Source organism: Thunnus albacares, chromosome 24 (genome assembly GCF_914725855.1).
Source record: "Thunnus albacares chromosome 24, fThuAlb1.1, whole genome shotgun sequence".
Classification (NCBI taxonomy): domain Eukaryota; kingdom Metazoa; phylum Chordata; class Actinopteri; order Scombriformes; family Scombridae; genus Thunnus; species Thunnus albacares.
The window spans coordinates 18,543,041-18,558,676 of NC_058129.1; the positions used below are offsets into that span (position 1 = coordinate 18,543,041).

At 41.3% G+C, this 15,636-nt stretch overlaps 1 long non-coding RNA gene across 1 annotated transcript; it reads left to right on the top strand.

Annotated features, from left to right (window-relative positions):
- The first annotated feature begins 9,563 nt into the window (after window positions 1–9,563).
- Window positions 9,564–12,110, top strand: LOC122976169. The gene is made up of 3 exons (XR_006400847.1): window positions 9,564–9,844; window positions 9,953–10,020; window positions 10,640–12,110. It is a non-coding gene; the product is annotated as an uncharacterized LOC122976169 (long non-coding RNA).
- Window positions 12,111–15,636: the final 3,526 nt, after the last annotated feature.

The window sequence follows — 15,636 nt, forward strand, 5'->3', positions numbered from 1 at the left end:
AAAAAAACAAATTTTTGTGGAACACTGATGCAAAATGAGGCTTTTTTTTTTTTTTTTTTACTGCAGGAACATAACAATCCTTCACATTCTTCACATTCAGACGCATTTGGTACAAAGTTCTTGTGTTTCCTTCTCTTGGTATTTTACAAACTGAACCATTGGTTTGTTTGCTATTAAAAAGGCTTTATGGAAGGTTTATAGTCTGTTTGGTGGGTGAGAGAAGTTTATATCCAGACTCCAGGTCACTGCAGGAGCACAAAACAGCATCCAGCATGTTTTACTACTTTATCAGGTTTATTCCAACGCTAGTTTTACAGAAATTAACAGTTTCCCAGAACTGCCAGTCAGCAGGTCAGAGATATAAAGTGCTTCTCGTTAAATGTCTCCTCGTTTGTTTCCCTCATTTGCATCTTTATCTGGCGAGGAAACGTGTTTTCAGCCGTCAGTCTGCAAATAATAATAACAATAATAATAATAATGGTGTAGAGTTACCGCTGATGTCATCCACCATGACAGAAGAGAAGGTGAAATATCTCTTCATCTTTATCTTAAAATAAACACATTATATTGTCAACAGATCCGTCAAATTATAAAGTTACTTAATGCGTATGAGACAACGTTGATTTAATATATTAATTATTTGAATCTGCGTCTATTAATATTCTATTCGTAAGTTCATTATTTAATGTCTCGTAACTGGCTAGTAGCATAATAATGTCATAATACTGCTACACTTCCTACCTGACTGTTTTAATCATAGAAACTGATATTTAATTAACATGTTTCACTGCTGGAAGGCAGGCTCTAATATTATCCAGGTTGAAATGGGATAAATTTAAAAATATTAACTAGATTTGGACTCAGAAAACATCTAAACCTGGGACTGATGGTACACAATCAGTCTGATCAGCTGCAGCATCCAGTCACTACACATTAACAATGACGGGATGTGTTGGTTTGATTAAAGACTTCAGTGACGGATGGTCTCTTGTGTCCTGGCTCAGGCCTCCTCCAGGCAGCCTCCTCATTATTCCCAACAGTAATAAAGGGATTGAGACATCATTCACGATGGCGGATTGGAACGGTTTCTGGTCACCCGAGGAGCCAGGAGACATGAAAACCAGCACACGTAGTCAGGAGATAACCACATACGTCAAGTTTATCTGAAGCTAATATGAAGCTTCAGCGTCCAAATGAGTCAAATCAAGTAGATATCTTTCAACGTTACAGTCTTTTTAGTGCCAGAGTCCCTCTTTTTGTTACTCAACACTGTCCGAGGAAACACAAAGAGGGAATTTGATGCTAAAAAGACTGTAAATGTGTCAGATATCCACTTGATATGACTAACTCAGACTGATGAAGCTGAATAGAAGCTTCACACAGACTTTTAAATGCATTTTTAGCACAAAACGAGGATCTTTTAGGACTGATTAGAGTGAGGAAAAACCTCTTTAACTGTTCATATGGACACCTGACTGTGTGAAAGTCTTATTGTAAAACATACAGGTAACCAGAGATGCTGATTCTCTTGTTGGATCTTGTGAGAAGTCCCGCTGTGGCATCCGTTTGAAGCTTTGACAGCTCAGATTGACGAGTTGCAGAATGCAATAAAAGCAGCGATGACAGCTTCGAAGTTTCTTTGGGATGAAAAAAAAAAAGATCTTAAGTTTTGATCATATAACAGTAAAAAAAAATTAAGCTTGTTGTCAAAGATAACAGCAGGAAATGTGATAGCGTGCTGCTAAACGTCCATGAAAAATGTGCTGAGAAATGCTGCTGAATCATGTTTGTGAATGAGTCTCTGCTGCAGTCCCTCATTCATTCACCCGGGGGGGGACTCTGCTGTGATGGACAGCCTGTGAGTGATGGACAGAGCCCAAGGCGGAGACACTGCCGCTCTGTTCAGGCCCCCCACGGGGGGTGGCCGGGGCCCCCAGAGCCCCGCAACAAATCTCCCAATTGTATTCCCCAACGCTCACCAGAAACATGCCACATGATCCTTATCAGGCTGCCTTTAAAGTAAATATACACCCCGAACATATATTATCATAAATTATCGCTGCGTATTACCATGATGGTGATTGCAGCTAAACGCTTTATCCATCAAAACGCTCGCTGGGTGTTTATGTGTGTGTGTGTGTGGAAAAAAAAAAGAGGAAAAAGAACATTCATGGTCCGAGTTAAAGAGCCGTCGTCCTTGCCAATATTTGTTCAAGTTGCCTCCAATGAGATCTCGGGGTCCGGGGCGAGATTTGTATGAACACAAGCTGTGAGTGATGTCATTCATTAAGCGGCGTTTCACATTCAGTAATGAATTGGAACAGAATGGAGTAAGCTCCCTTTAATAGCTGCCTTCTTGAATCGTTGCCATCTCTCCTGGAGAATAGTGTGTGTGTGTGTGTGTGTGTGTGTGTGGCACTTTTCTTTATTTTCACACATGTTAACACGTGCTATTACCAGGTCAGTCAGTAATCAAAAATGCCCTCGAAACAAGAGAGGTTAAATTAGTTCACTGGATGTTGGCTCGGCCTGTTTTTTGGCGGATGATTCTGACCGATTCGTTATGCGAGTACATCGACGGAGAGCAGCTTGGTTGCGGTTTTTGCTTTGTCACTGTGTGGGAACCTCAAAACAAACACGCCAGCATGCATATGTAGCCTATGCTCTAAACCAGACTCCATACTGTAACCAGTAATCATAAAACTGTCATGTCTTCATTTGTGCAGACTGCAGCATTTCATCAGCGGTGGAAGAAGAACTCAGATCCTTTACTGCAGGAAAAGTACCAGCAATGTAAAAATACTCCAGTTGTTGTAGTTATGTATATACTTTATATACAGTCAGTGGTTCCCAACCTAGGGGTCGGGCCCCTCCAAAGGGTCAGCAGATAAATCTGAGGGGTGGTGAGATGATTAATGGGAGAGGAAAGAAGAAAAAACAAAGTTCTGATACACAAATCTGTTTTCAGTTTTTGGACTTTTTCTCTAATCTTTGATTTTTGGATCATTTGAACGTTTATTAAAATGAAACCATGTGAGAAGTTTAGAGGGTAAAATCACTGTTTGGGTGGAGCTGTTAACAACTCATAGCTTTATGTGAGACGTCCGGGGGGAAGCTAGCGTCAGAGAGGCTAAATTTTGCCCGACATGTCGGACACTCGGTTGCACGGTTGCATGAGTTCTGATGAGGTCAGCAGGGGTTTAAGAGGCTGAGTAAGATCTTGAACGCTGCCACATCAGCAAGGTTACACTAAAAGCATTCCTCTTGAAATATGTGACATTCAGCTGCTGCAGGGAACAAATCTCCTTCACATCTACACCTATTGTAAAAGGATGATAATGTGATTTTTTTTTTGGGTAAAATTCAGTCAACCAGCAGCCTTCTGCTTTCTTTTTTTTTTTCTTGTGTGTGTGTGTGTTTGAACATCATGACTCTTGTGATTCCTGGAAAAACAACTGGGCTCATTAATCTTTCAGCTCTTGTTCTTACAGTTCAGAGCTCTGAGGCGAGCTTAAACGTCCACCTCACTGTCCCACAGCTATTCAGCAAATAATCTTCTAAGTGTGTGGCTATAAGCAAAATAATTCAACACCAAATCCATGCTAAGACGATAATGGCGTTTTGTACCGCTGCACAAATTCAATCTAAGCCTCTTAATTATATGTGTTGTACAATCTTTTGGCGAGCGCCTTCTTAACTGATGAAGTCACTCATACCAGGAGATTAGCCGACTGGGAGGCCTTGACCTTAAAAATAGCGGGGCCAGCTCGTTGCTGACCCATGATGTGAGGTAGGCGAGGTGGGCTGAGACGCACGTGGACTGCAAGTCATTGTGTTGCTAATGAACAGAAAGAAAACCAACACGCCCCCCCCCCCCCCGACCCCCCCTCCCATGAATCCAAACCAGGTGTCAGGGCAGAAAAACAAAGCAGAGGCTGCGACACTGAAAGCTACTTCTTCACCGGCTGGTTTCAGGAAGTGAGCAAACCGGGTGATTAAAAATGTAGAAAGTACACTCTGTGCACGAAAGCAGCAGCAGAGTTATGTTTCATTAGTTTGACAGGTTAACATGGGGGAGACCTGACGAGAAACAAGCGGCGGTTTGACACCGAGCGCAGCGGTGGGTGGGCGAAAAAGATTCACCTCGGTTTGAGTTTGGAGGTCGCCGAGTGCATTTAGATGGACATCAGTCTGTTATGGTTGAGTTCTTGGAGAATCCTGGATGTTTTGTAGATCCAGTGTCAAAGTTCAGCGCCGATGCAAGAAGTAATGAGTCCTTTATGTAATGACGATGGAAGTCTGGTGATGTTTTTGTTGCCTTAGTTTTTATCTATACTGGATTTACCATGTGTGGACATTGTGGGAAAAGTGTCGTTGCTGAAAGTCATCTGGGGTTTTGGAGAATCGTCCAATATGGGGCTGAAACATCATATCCTGGTTTCAGAAACCTGGATGAGCTTCCTCGGTTTGCTCTTTGAAAGAGCAGAAAATATGATGATCTGGACGGTAAAAATGAAAGAAGTCTGACAGTAGTTGATGCGGAGAGTACATTTTTATTATCGCTGCTGTTTCCCCACATCTGCTCATCAGATGATGAGGACAAATTAAGCCAGTAAGCCTGAGGTTCAACAGCATTTTATCAAATCCGTTTATATTATCTGACTCCACTTGAATCCTTTATCAGATCTACTTGGGTTCAGCTTTTAACAAACTGTAGGGTAGAACAACCAAAGTTACAGACAAACACTCAATATCAACATCATGGTGGCGCTAAAGGAAAAGTCAGAGGATCAATAAAGTAATTAGACTTAATCCTCTGAGCACCGTGAATATTTGTACCAAATTTTAAGGCGATCCATCCAGTAGCTGTTGAGATATTTCAGTCGTGGACCGACAGAAGCGATGACATCCATAGAGCCAGAAAATTAAAATTCAAAGATGTCAGCAGCACAAAAGCTTTAAGAGTCTAATTAATGTTCAAATATTGCAGTTACACAGATTAAAAATGTACCTGACACGCTGAGAGAGCAGCTAAAACCAACTGATCTGGCCTCAAGAGAAACAAAAAGAGATTCCAGGCGTTTCACCGACTCCGGTGCCGACATGGCGTCTTGCGTCCGACCCCACCCAGCCGTAGCGCCCAGCTAGTTAGCGCTGATCAGGACTTGGTTGCCTTCAACCGTCAGGTGCTGGAGCCAAATTCCATCAGTCCTCCAGTCCCTCCAGCCGGCGATCCGCAAAACCTCAGGGGCGACAACAACAGCTCAGTGTGCGCCGACCCCCGCCTCCCCTTCCTGCACCGCCAATTCATCAGGCCGGGCATGACACAAGAATTGCAGCCCCCTTAATGTCAAGGCAATCAGAGACTCAATCAGAGCTGCACAGCACAGTGGGAACCACACTCCCAACACATGTGCACAGGAGTACCCTGAGGGCCCCAAATCTGCAGAACTAATGAGAGAGAATATACGTGCCCCACAAGTATGTGCCCTAGAGAGACTCGGCAGCAGCACAGGGACCCAGCACCCTTAGAGAGAAAAGGGGAAAAAAAAAAAAAAAGTAAATCAGCCAAAACGGCACTCCTGTAACAAAGCTTTAACCCTTTATTCAGAGAGCTTAGCCCTGAAACAAGACCAAACCTGCCTGGACACAAAAACCTCTCTGAATCTCCCGGAGGAGGAAAAACAACAGCAATATCTGCCGAGGCCAACACGGTCGAAGCTCCGAGGGAACGTTGTAGGTGCCTCACTCGAATGAGAGCTCTCTTAAATAATATTGATGTACGCCTGGAGAGACACATGGCCTGATTTAGATAATGGATGTGCTTTTTTTAAAGTTTTTTCCTTTAAATTACTGTCAATTATTCAAAAGAAACATTTCAAGTGAGAACAATGCCTAATTGGGAGTTACCAAGAAAAGCAAACTGTCCCCCATTGTGCCTTTTGCAACTCGCTCTGTCCTACTTTCCTCGAGCTCCAACAATGAAGATGTTTTAAAAGAAGAGAAGACAGAATGAATGGTGGTGATATTAAAAGGTAATGAAAACCTGAAAAGATGTTTATTTGCAGGAAGTTGTTTGCAAAGTTGGTGGTCACGGTTAAATAACATCCCAGTGTACGGTATGTTTTCTTAACCAAGTCATCAGCCCGATTCTTGATGCTCTAATGCTTTTGGTATGCCTCTCCCTGACCTAGAAACAGGGATAAGCATCAGGCTTAATCAGGCAACAAAAATGGCAGCTTGCTCACTGTACACTTATGAATGAGGCTCTCATTATTCGAGGTGCTGATCATTGGAGGGGGCGACATTTCCACAAAAAAAAAAAAAAAAACGGTTCCTTCTTAACCATTTAGATTAGAACAATCTCATGAATAGTCATAAGGCTGGCACGTCATTCTCATGAACCCTCGGCGGTATGAATATTCTAATGAGGCCGGGCCCAGTTTTTTTTTTTTTTTCTTTCCACAGCAAGCTTCTTCTTCTCCTCATGAATATTCATGACGGGAGGACGCTCGTCAACGGCGGCGGCGGGCGCGCTCTGGCTGTGCAGGTCAGTCGGGCGCAGTGATCCAGCAGCAGCTCCGGCTTAACCAACCATCTGGAGCGTTTAGGGTAGCACAATGTGCCACACCCCCGTCACCCCCGTCAGCCCCGTCAGCCCCCCCTCCACCCCCCCCCCCACCAGAAATAGTACAAGATGAATTACATCATTTGCCGAGCGACGTTTTTAAACTCCCCGAAAAGGACGGCGTCGCTCGATTTCTCCTCAATGGAAAATCTGAGCTTCAAAAGGAGGAAGATCAGCTGATCGGAGCGGCAAGATTTAGCTTCCTAAACTGTGTTTCTGGGCCCCAGTTCGGCTCCTGAACTTCCTTCTTTCAGGCCGTCTTCATGTCACGAGCAGCACTGGAATGAAATATGTCTCCTCTTTTAGAAAAACAGAAGCTTTTGGATCTTTAATGACTGATTATTTCTATTTCTGCCAAAATTTCTGCCAAATTCTGGGTCTTATTTCCTAAAAACATCAGATTCTACAATAAATATTCCACATTTTTACATTTCTGTGTTTGTGCGCAGATTAAACAAAGGCGATCCGACGTGTTGATGTGTGAGCTTCAGAAGTGTTAGTAGACGGATGTTTTCTGGGTTAACCACATCCTGACTCCAGCTCTGTACTTTACAAACAGACGATGAGATTGACATCCATCTTTTCATCTCTCTCTCTCAGCCAGCAATCTTGTTTCCCAGCATATTAAATTATCTCCGTGATGAGATCTGAGATGCATCCCGACGTTAAACCAGGGGGCTGAAAAACCAGGAATAAAGATTCAAGTGTTTCCTGGGAAAATTTACACTCTTTCCCAGAAAAAATAGCTAGCAGGAAGTTGGGATTTTTGAGCATGTGTGTACTTGTGTGTCTGTATGTTGTGTACTTCCACAATATAACTGGATCAACTTTTTCAGCTGCAGGCATTTCTTACATTTCATAATGAAAATGTTTCTGTATCTTACGGTTCAGCTGAGAAAATAGAATAAGTGGAGATTAAAACACAAGAACTATACAGACGAGCAGGCTGTTACTGCAACTGAACGTCCACCAATAATCCTCCTCGAACCACCAGAACAAAAAACAGATGGATGCATACGGCAGATTTTCCTTCCCTGCCTCTGCAGCAGCAGTAAAAAAACCTTCAGGTCAACACTGTAAAGCTGCACATTCACTCCAAGAAACAACGTTATTCTTGCACGGATGTATAAATATCACCTGACCTGATGAAGATCCGATCGTTTCATTGATGCCTTGCACCTACAGTTTGTGATGTGCATATAATTACTCTCCTTCAGCTCTGTAAAACTCCCATAAAACCACTTGCATGTATTAAAACTGGTAAAACAAACTTTGGGGAAGGAATAGGAAAGAAAAGCATCAGAAAATCAAGGAAAAAAAACATATTTAAGGGTGAATCATCTGCTGTTTTTTTGTGTTTAAAATCAGACTTTTCTGGAAAGTAATCACTTTAAAAATCACCAGAAAACCTTCCACCTTACTGGAAACGTTAAGGCTAACTTTATTGTTGATGATAAATCCTGTTACAACACTTTTTATTCAGGGTCAACTGAGGAGCTCCGACAATGCAGGCTTGACTAACCAGGGAGGAGTTGTTGTTGTGACTCGGAGACCACGGCTTCTTTTTTTTTTTTTGCTATTTTTGGAGGTGAGAAGTTCAGACTGTGACTCACTTATCGTCTCCGATCTGCTTCCTAAAGCATCACACACACACACACTAAGATCCACAAGTGTGTTTTTTTTTGGAGGGGGGGCGGGGGGGGCGGGGACGCAGTTGCAGTGGAGAGCCGGCGTCTCAAAGACCTGAGACACACTGAGGGTGAAGTGGAATGCCTGAAGCGTGAGTCAGGAGGCATCTGAACAACAACAAGCCGAGGAACAAACCACAAGCCAGACTCTGCTGCTCCACCCGTCACTTCTGGCAGGCGGCCGAGCATCTCTGGAGGGCTGTGACTGAACACCTGAAAGCTGGTCGAAGCAACCGTGTGGTGAACTTCTCCCTTATTAAAAGGCGGATCATGTTATTTGCTCACATTTCTCTGTTTTGAACACTTGTTATTGTATTTTACTTGCTTTTATATTCGATTATAGTGACATTTTATTACATTAAATTTTATTTCTACTTTTGGTTTTTATGTTCCAAGCTGCAGGAATATCATATTAACATTCTTTAAAAGCAGACTGAAAACATTCCTCTCCTCTTGTTGTGGTTGTCTGTTTCATTTTAGTTGCTTGTTAGGACGCCTTGTATGTCCTGTAGGTGTAATTAATTAATTTCCCATGCTTTCTGCGAATCACGTTGTATCCCTTCCCCTCCTTTGGAATGAAAATTTCAACCTCCTGTTTGTCTTTGTCCACAAAACAACACAGAAAACACACCATAGGTAGGTTTAATATTGTCTCAACGTTACACACCTGTCCACCTACAGGTGTCGGTACGCTTCAGCCAAAGCAGTGTCTGAAATCTGAAACCTCGTCCTTTCCAACCACCTTTCAGACACTGAAATTAAGTCCAAGTGCCTGAAAACTTTATGCAGCGATTGGAGGGTTTGAACTTCTCTCTGACGCTCTTTTTTTACATACTTCACACAACCACGCTTGTAATTTAGGTACGACACTGAATGAATGCCTTTGAGGAGAGACTGTCCAAGAGTGTGCGCAGTTACCGTTACCGCCAACTGGAAAATCTATAAACATTTTTCCCTTATAAATGTGTCCTGACAACACTTTATATGAACTAGCTCATTTCAAGCATGTCAGTCTTTAATGGTGATGGAACTGTGACAGATGACGTGACGCCACGTTGCCCTGTTTCACCCCCCCGCCCCCCCACCCCAGTCTGTATAAGCTCTGGTATTTAGCAGCCATCATGGATGTATCAGAAGAGCTGGATAACGGACCGAAAATGGCGCCTATTCACTTTACATCTTGATGACATCATGGACTTTTTAATCACGTTTCACGGCTCGATGGATCAAACATTCACAATAGAAAGAGTCATAATTGACCTTGTTATAATGGTGGTCTATGGGGACAATGGTTTTTCGCCGCATTACCACGAGTGACCACTGGGAAAACTCTTATAACATGTCCATGGCTGCGATGCTAAATGCTAGCAAGATCAGCTAAACTACTCCTGAACCAGACCAGACTCTGGTGGAGCTTCCTCTGATGCCGCCCAGTATGACCAGCATTATCCCATAAAAAAAAGCTCTTAGCTGCTCTTTTCGGCAGAGTTCAGGAAGTTAACCAGACAAACATCTGCCAAACCAACCGGTTAGTCTCCATACGTGAAGTCTTTTCTGTTATTAAACCCCCCAAAAAAAGCTGTTTGAACACCTTTCTCATAACGTATAAATCTCATTTTTGTGTTGTTTGTGTAAGTTTGTTTTCTAACGAGGAGAAGAAGACGCCGCCGCCCTCTAAAACAGACTCGGACAAGCCACAGAGAGGTGAGATTTATGCTTTCTTGGAAGTGTTTTCAGACTCTATTTTGTACTTTTACAAGAAGACTAAGTAATAAGTTTGACAAATGTACGTCTGGTTAACTGCCCCACCTTCGCTAAAGAGCAGCTGCTTCCTTAAACTTTTCAAGACAGTCCAATAAAGGCAATAAAAACTTTGCATGGAAGCTATTAAAAGAGTTTTCCTGCTCTGCAAACCCAAAAATTAGAGGCATCGTCCCAAAACTGGTGAATCAGGTCTGGCAATGCGATGTCCAGTCTGGGACCTTTGATGCATGTCACCCTCCCATTTCCTCTTCTCTCTACTGTATCCTCCCTAATAAAGTAGCGTCTCTGCTGTCAACGGTTAGATGCTAGATAGTATTTTTACTGCTGTCTTTATATTCTGGCTGCAAACCAATTTAGACAATAAAGATACTTTGAACTTTGAACTCAAAAAAAAAAACGATCATTCCTTCGAGTTATGAGCGTTCATTAACTTCTTAAAAAGCAGAAGAATCGGTGCGTAAAACTGTCTTTCACCCTCATTTGTTCAGATTTCGAGCCATCAATCATCTTTTTTTTTTACAACAGCGGTGTGTCTTGTTTTTTTTTTTTTTGCCCCCAGAGCACATCCTGCATGGAAGACTCTTAGGTGAGGCTGGTGAAAACGTGTCGGCTTCCAGGCTCCTCTCGCTTCAGTTTTTTTTACAGCGTGTCGAAGAGAAACCGCAGCGGACTGATAAAGTGTGGCTGTTGATGCTTCGGGTGAAAGAAAACCTGGAGATGCATCGTGCATATTTTGATAAGTGCAGTGGAACATTCCAGTCATTCTCCACCATAAACTCATGAGAACGCCCCTCAGAGCGAGATCCGTCTTCTTCTTCTTCTTCTTCTTCTTCTTCTCCTCCTCCTCTCCCCCCGCAGCGGTTATCACAGCGTCTCTCTCAGATCTGTTGCCGGGGCTCCTGTCGTGTTTTCTCTCTCTCTCTCTCTCTCTCTCTCTCTCTGGATGTTCATGTTGTTTAAAAGAAAGAAAAAAAAAAGTTTCCACTTGTCTGACATGTTAAAAAAGGCACTCAGATGTGTTTCTGTTTCTGTTTTAGTGACTGAACAGGGTGTTTTTTTCACAGCACTGAAGTACAGAAACATGCAAGATCACCCACGTTACAAGCAGCCAAGCAGTGGGAAAAGTACCCAAATACTTGAGTGGAACTAAAGCAGCACTGCAGTGGAAAAAGACTTTATTACAAGCCAAAGTTTTTTGGGGGGGATTTTTTAAGCTTTCGGATCAGTTTATAAAGGAAAAATGAGGAAAGATAATCAAGAAAGGAATTGAAAATGTAGCAAAAAGAAAAAGTAGAAGAGAAAAAGTAGAAAAATATCCCAATATGGTAAAAATCTACCGTATATTTAAATGCAGCACTTATTTATCGTCTTGGATTTTATCCCAGAGCACCTCTTCACTGACACCTCTCATCACGTTCCAAATGTGCTCGTTTGAACTGATTTCAAACAAGATACCGTTGGACGTTATTTATCATCTTAACGAGGATATCGTTAACTTTATTTGTCTCGCCAGGAGTCGCGGTGATGCTGGAATATGTCGATGTTTAGGCTTGTTGTCTTTATTTCAGTACGTCTGGTCAAATTTCCTCTTTAATACTTCAATTTTAAGTGCAGACACTTGACTGTTCACACGTTTATTCCACTTTTAACCAATATTTATCCATTTAAATGTACTAAACTACAGTCGTTTACACACAAGTTAAACTAAATATACTAAAGGTCAGCTGCACAGATTCCTTCTGTGGGTTTTATATCACATTTTAAGCAAATCATAACTTGTATTTTTTCTTTAAGTTTGCTGTTCAACTCTATAATCTTTTCATGCGTCTGTCTGTCGTAAATTGTAACTGTATGCATGAAGGAAGAAATCCAAAATGTGCAGCATGATGCAACACAAGTGGTTGAAAAAAAGCAGCAATAAATCAAGTTTTCCTTCACTGTTCACACTGTCTGCCTGAAAAAACATTTTTCTATAATGATGTAGCTCTATATTGATCAGACATGTTGATACACCAACCTGAGACCTGCAGCAGGCCTGAAAGACCCAGTAACTTATACTTTACTTGAGTATTTCCATGTGATGCTACTTTCTACATCTCAGAGGGAAATATTGTACTTTCTACTCCACTACATTTATTTGACAGCTTTAGTTACTTTTCAGATGAAGATTTGACACAATGGATAATATAACAAGCTTTTAAAATACAACACATTGTTAAAGATGAAACCAGTGGTTTCCAACCTTTTTGTCTTTTGACGTCTTACAAAAAGCAGTGTGTAGTCGGGGTCACATTTCACATGTCTATGAGTTGTTAACAGCTCCACCAAATAGTGATTTTTCCCTCTAAACTTCTCACATGCTTTCATTTCAATAAATGTTCAAATGATCCAATATTTCAGCAAAAATCAAAGATTAGAGAAAAAGTCCAAAAACTGAAAACAGATTTGTGTATCAGAACTTTGTTTTTTCTTCTTTCCTCTCCCATTAATCATCTCACCACCCCTCAGATTTATCTGGTGACCCTTTGGAGGGGCCCGACCCATAGGTTGGGAACCACTGGACTAAACTAGCTAACTGTATATAAAGTAGTGTAAACTAGCTCCACCTCCAGCAGCTACAACAGTAACATGCTGCTCTAACACTGATGCTTCACTATTAATAATCTAATGATGTCATATATAATAATATATCAGTCAGAGGGACCAAACCACTACTTTTACTGCAATACTTTAACTACATCAAGCTCATAATACTTATGTACTTTTACTGCAATACTTTAACTACATCAAGCTCATAATACTTATGTACTTTTACTGCAATACTTTAACTACATCAAGCTCATAATACTTATGTACTTTTACTGCAATACTTTAACTACATCAAGCTCATAATACTTATGTACTTTTACTGCAATACTTTAACTACATCAAGCTCATAATACTTATGTACTTTTACTGCAATACTTTAACTACATCAAGCTCATAATACTTATGTACTTTTACTGCAATACTTTAACTACATCAAGCTCATAATACTTATGTACTTTTACTTGTAATGGAGTAGTTTTACATTGCTGTATTGGTACTTTTACTGCAGTAAAGGATCTGAGTATAACCTGGTAGATTTCTACTTGCCACCTCTGCATCAATCACTATCAAGGTCAAGTCAAAGGTCAAACAAATGTCACTGTGTCATGTGGTTAAAGAGAAATAACACCCACAAAGAGGGAAGGTAAAACAAATTTGTGCTCCCAGTAATGTATTGAAAGTTCACACTCATGTCAGTTCAGGCTCTACACTGATCTGTTTGCCCTTCAACAGGCCCTCAGCTCTTGTTGAACACTTTATAATGTCATGTGTTATCTCTATTACGTCTGTTAGCCTATGGCATGTTCCACCAGCTGCTAACGTAACTATGGATGTAAACACCTGGAGTCAACACACACACACACGAGCTGAGTTTCCTTCTAAAGACGTTTTCTGACACCTGAGGCAGAGTTAGAGTGCGTTATGGAGGTAAATGAGGGATAATAACTGCCTTTAAACCTTTAGTTGAAGAACTAGAAGCACCTTTTACAGAGAGAAACCTTCACATTTTAATGGTAGTGAAGGATGAACCTCCAGGAATGTTTGTGTTTTTTTTCCCATGAGTGCATGCAGCTTTTAGGATATGAAGTGTTACCTCTGTTTTTTCCATATCTTGAATTGTACTCGGACGTACGAAAATGACTTTTTGATATCATCTACCTGTGCGCAGCCTTGAAATCCCACAGTTTCCTCTGAGAGCGCATTAACTTTCCCCCAGATTCTTCCTCGGATGGAAAATACCAATGATATTCCCAATAATCCGTGGGAACGTCGACGTGAAGCGGACGGATAGGCCTCATCTATTCAACACGCGGGCTGCAGGCAGGTCACTCGACTTGACAGTAATGTGACTGTTTTGTCTCAGCCGAACGTTTTCCATAAGAACACTCAGGCACCCGAAACCGTTTGTTCCACTGACCTACAAAACAGCTCCGACTTTACATTAAAATACTTAAACCAGATGGTTGAATCATTGTGTTTTATTGCTTCTTAAGCACCTTTTAATGAGACTGAGTGCTTTGTTTCATCTGTCAGAAATGAGCGTCTGAGTCCATTAAATGATGCTTGAGCAGCTTTAATCAGAAATAAAAGACAGAAAAGTGCAATTTTGTGTCATTCTTGTGTGAAATTTATGCCCAAAATTACTTATTTTGTGTTTTTTTTTACATCATAATATCAGTTGGGACCCATCCAAGTATCATACGCGAGTCATAACCATAGCATAAATGTGTAATTTTCAGAAAAACATGTATTTATTGAGAGGAACGGCTTCCTGATACCGCCTACAAATCTATATTGTTTAAAAAAAAGCATTGCTGTGTGGGAGGAGGCACTCTGATTGGCTGGAGAGACGTCACATGACAAGAGATGCGTAAACACAGACGTAGGATCCGTATTTTATCCGGAAATGAATTAAAATGAAGTGTCACAAAACGATCAAATTATCGTACATTATCGGACTTTTGGTATTATCGATCGTACATCGTACACAGGGGAAAACTTATCGTACAAATACGATAATTATCATACATTTGAGCCACAATATGAGCCTAGTTTACATTATTCATTTTTAATTGACATTGTGATGTGCTGTTGTGTGTAGCTTTGTATTTTGTATAAGGTGTTTTTTTTTTGCTTTGTACTGTTTGTTGTTGTGCTGTTTATGTTTTGATTGTAATGGACTACGGATGCAAATTAGCTTCAAGCTAACTCCGGTGCAGTGCATCATTTATGCTTAATACTGCACACTGTCCTGTTCAATAAATCAATCTGTTGATATGATGTCAGTATTGTTATTATTATTTGATGCAAGACTTTAGCTGCAACATGTGGTTTTTATACAACTGTCTCTTTTTCCAACAAAGCTAAAGATGCAGCAGCTGAAGTTTAACTCTACGTGAAAGATCTGTATGAATTTATTTATTTATTTGTGATCCCACAACCAAAATTATACATGTCGGTGCAACTGAGCAGCTTCATTTTTATATGAATTAACACATTTCTGTTGTTGCAATGATTGTTTTTATGTTATATTTGTTGAATGTATTCATCCAGTAGTCAGTGACTTCAGCTCACCTGATGTTTCTGCATATGTGTTTTTACTTTCTAACTCTGTCTGCAGACTTCGTGCGATCAGGATGTGATTTGAGGAGGGGAATTACAGTCCGGAGACACCGCAGCTCCTGTTTCCCTGCGGGCGACAGGTACTGTACCTTGTCACATACTGTAAATGTATGATTGACGACTCATAACCTCTCCCAGTCCCTGAAACAAATTAGATCTGCTACTCATTCTCCATAAATCAGCAGAAAAAGCACATTCAGTCCCGCTCGTGTGTCGGTCGAAGCTCACCGCGCTGTCAAAACACATAACTGTTTTGGCCTGCCAGACTTCCCGACAGCGTGTTCACTTGAGGTGAGCGTGTGTCGTGCGGTGTGGGCCCCCGGGGGCTCCGTTCATTAACATTCC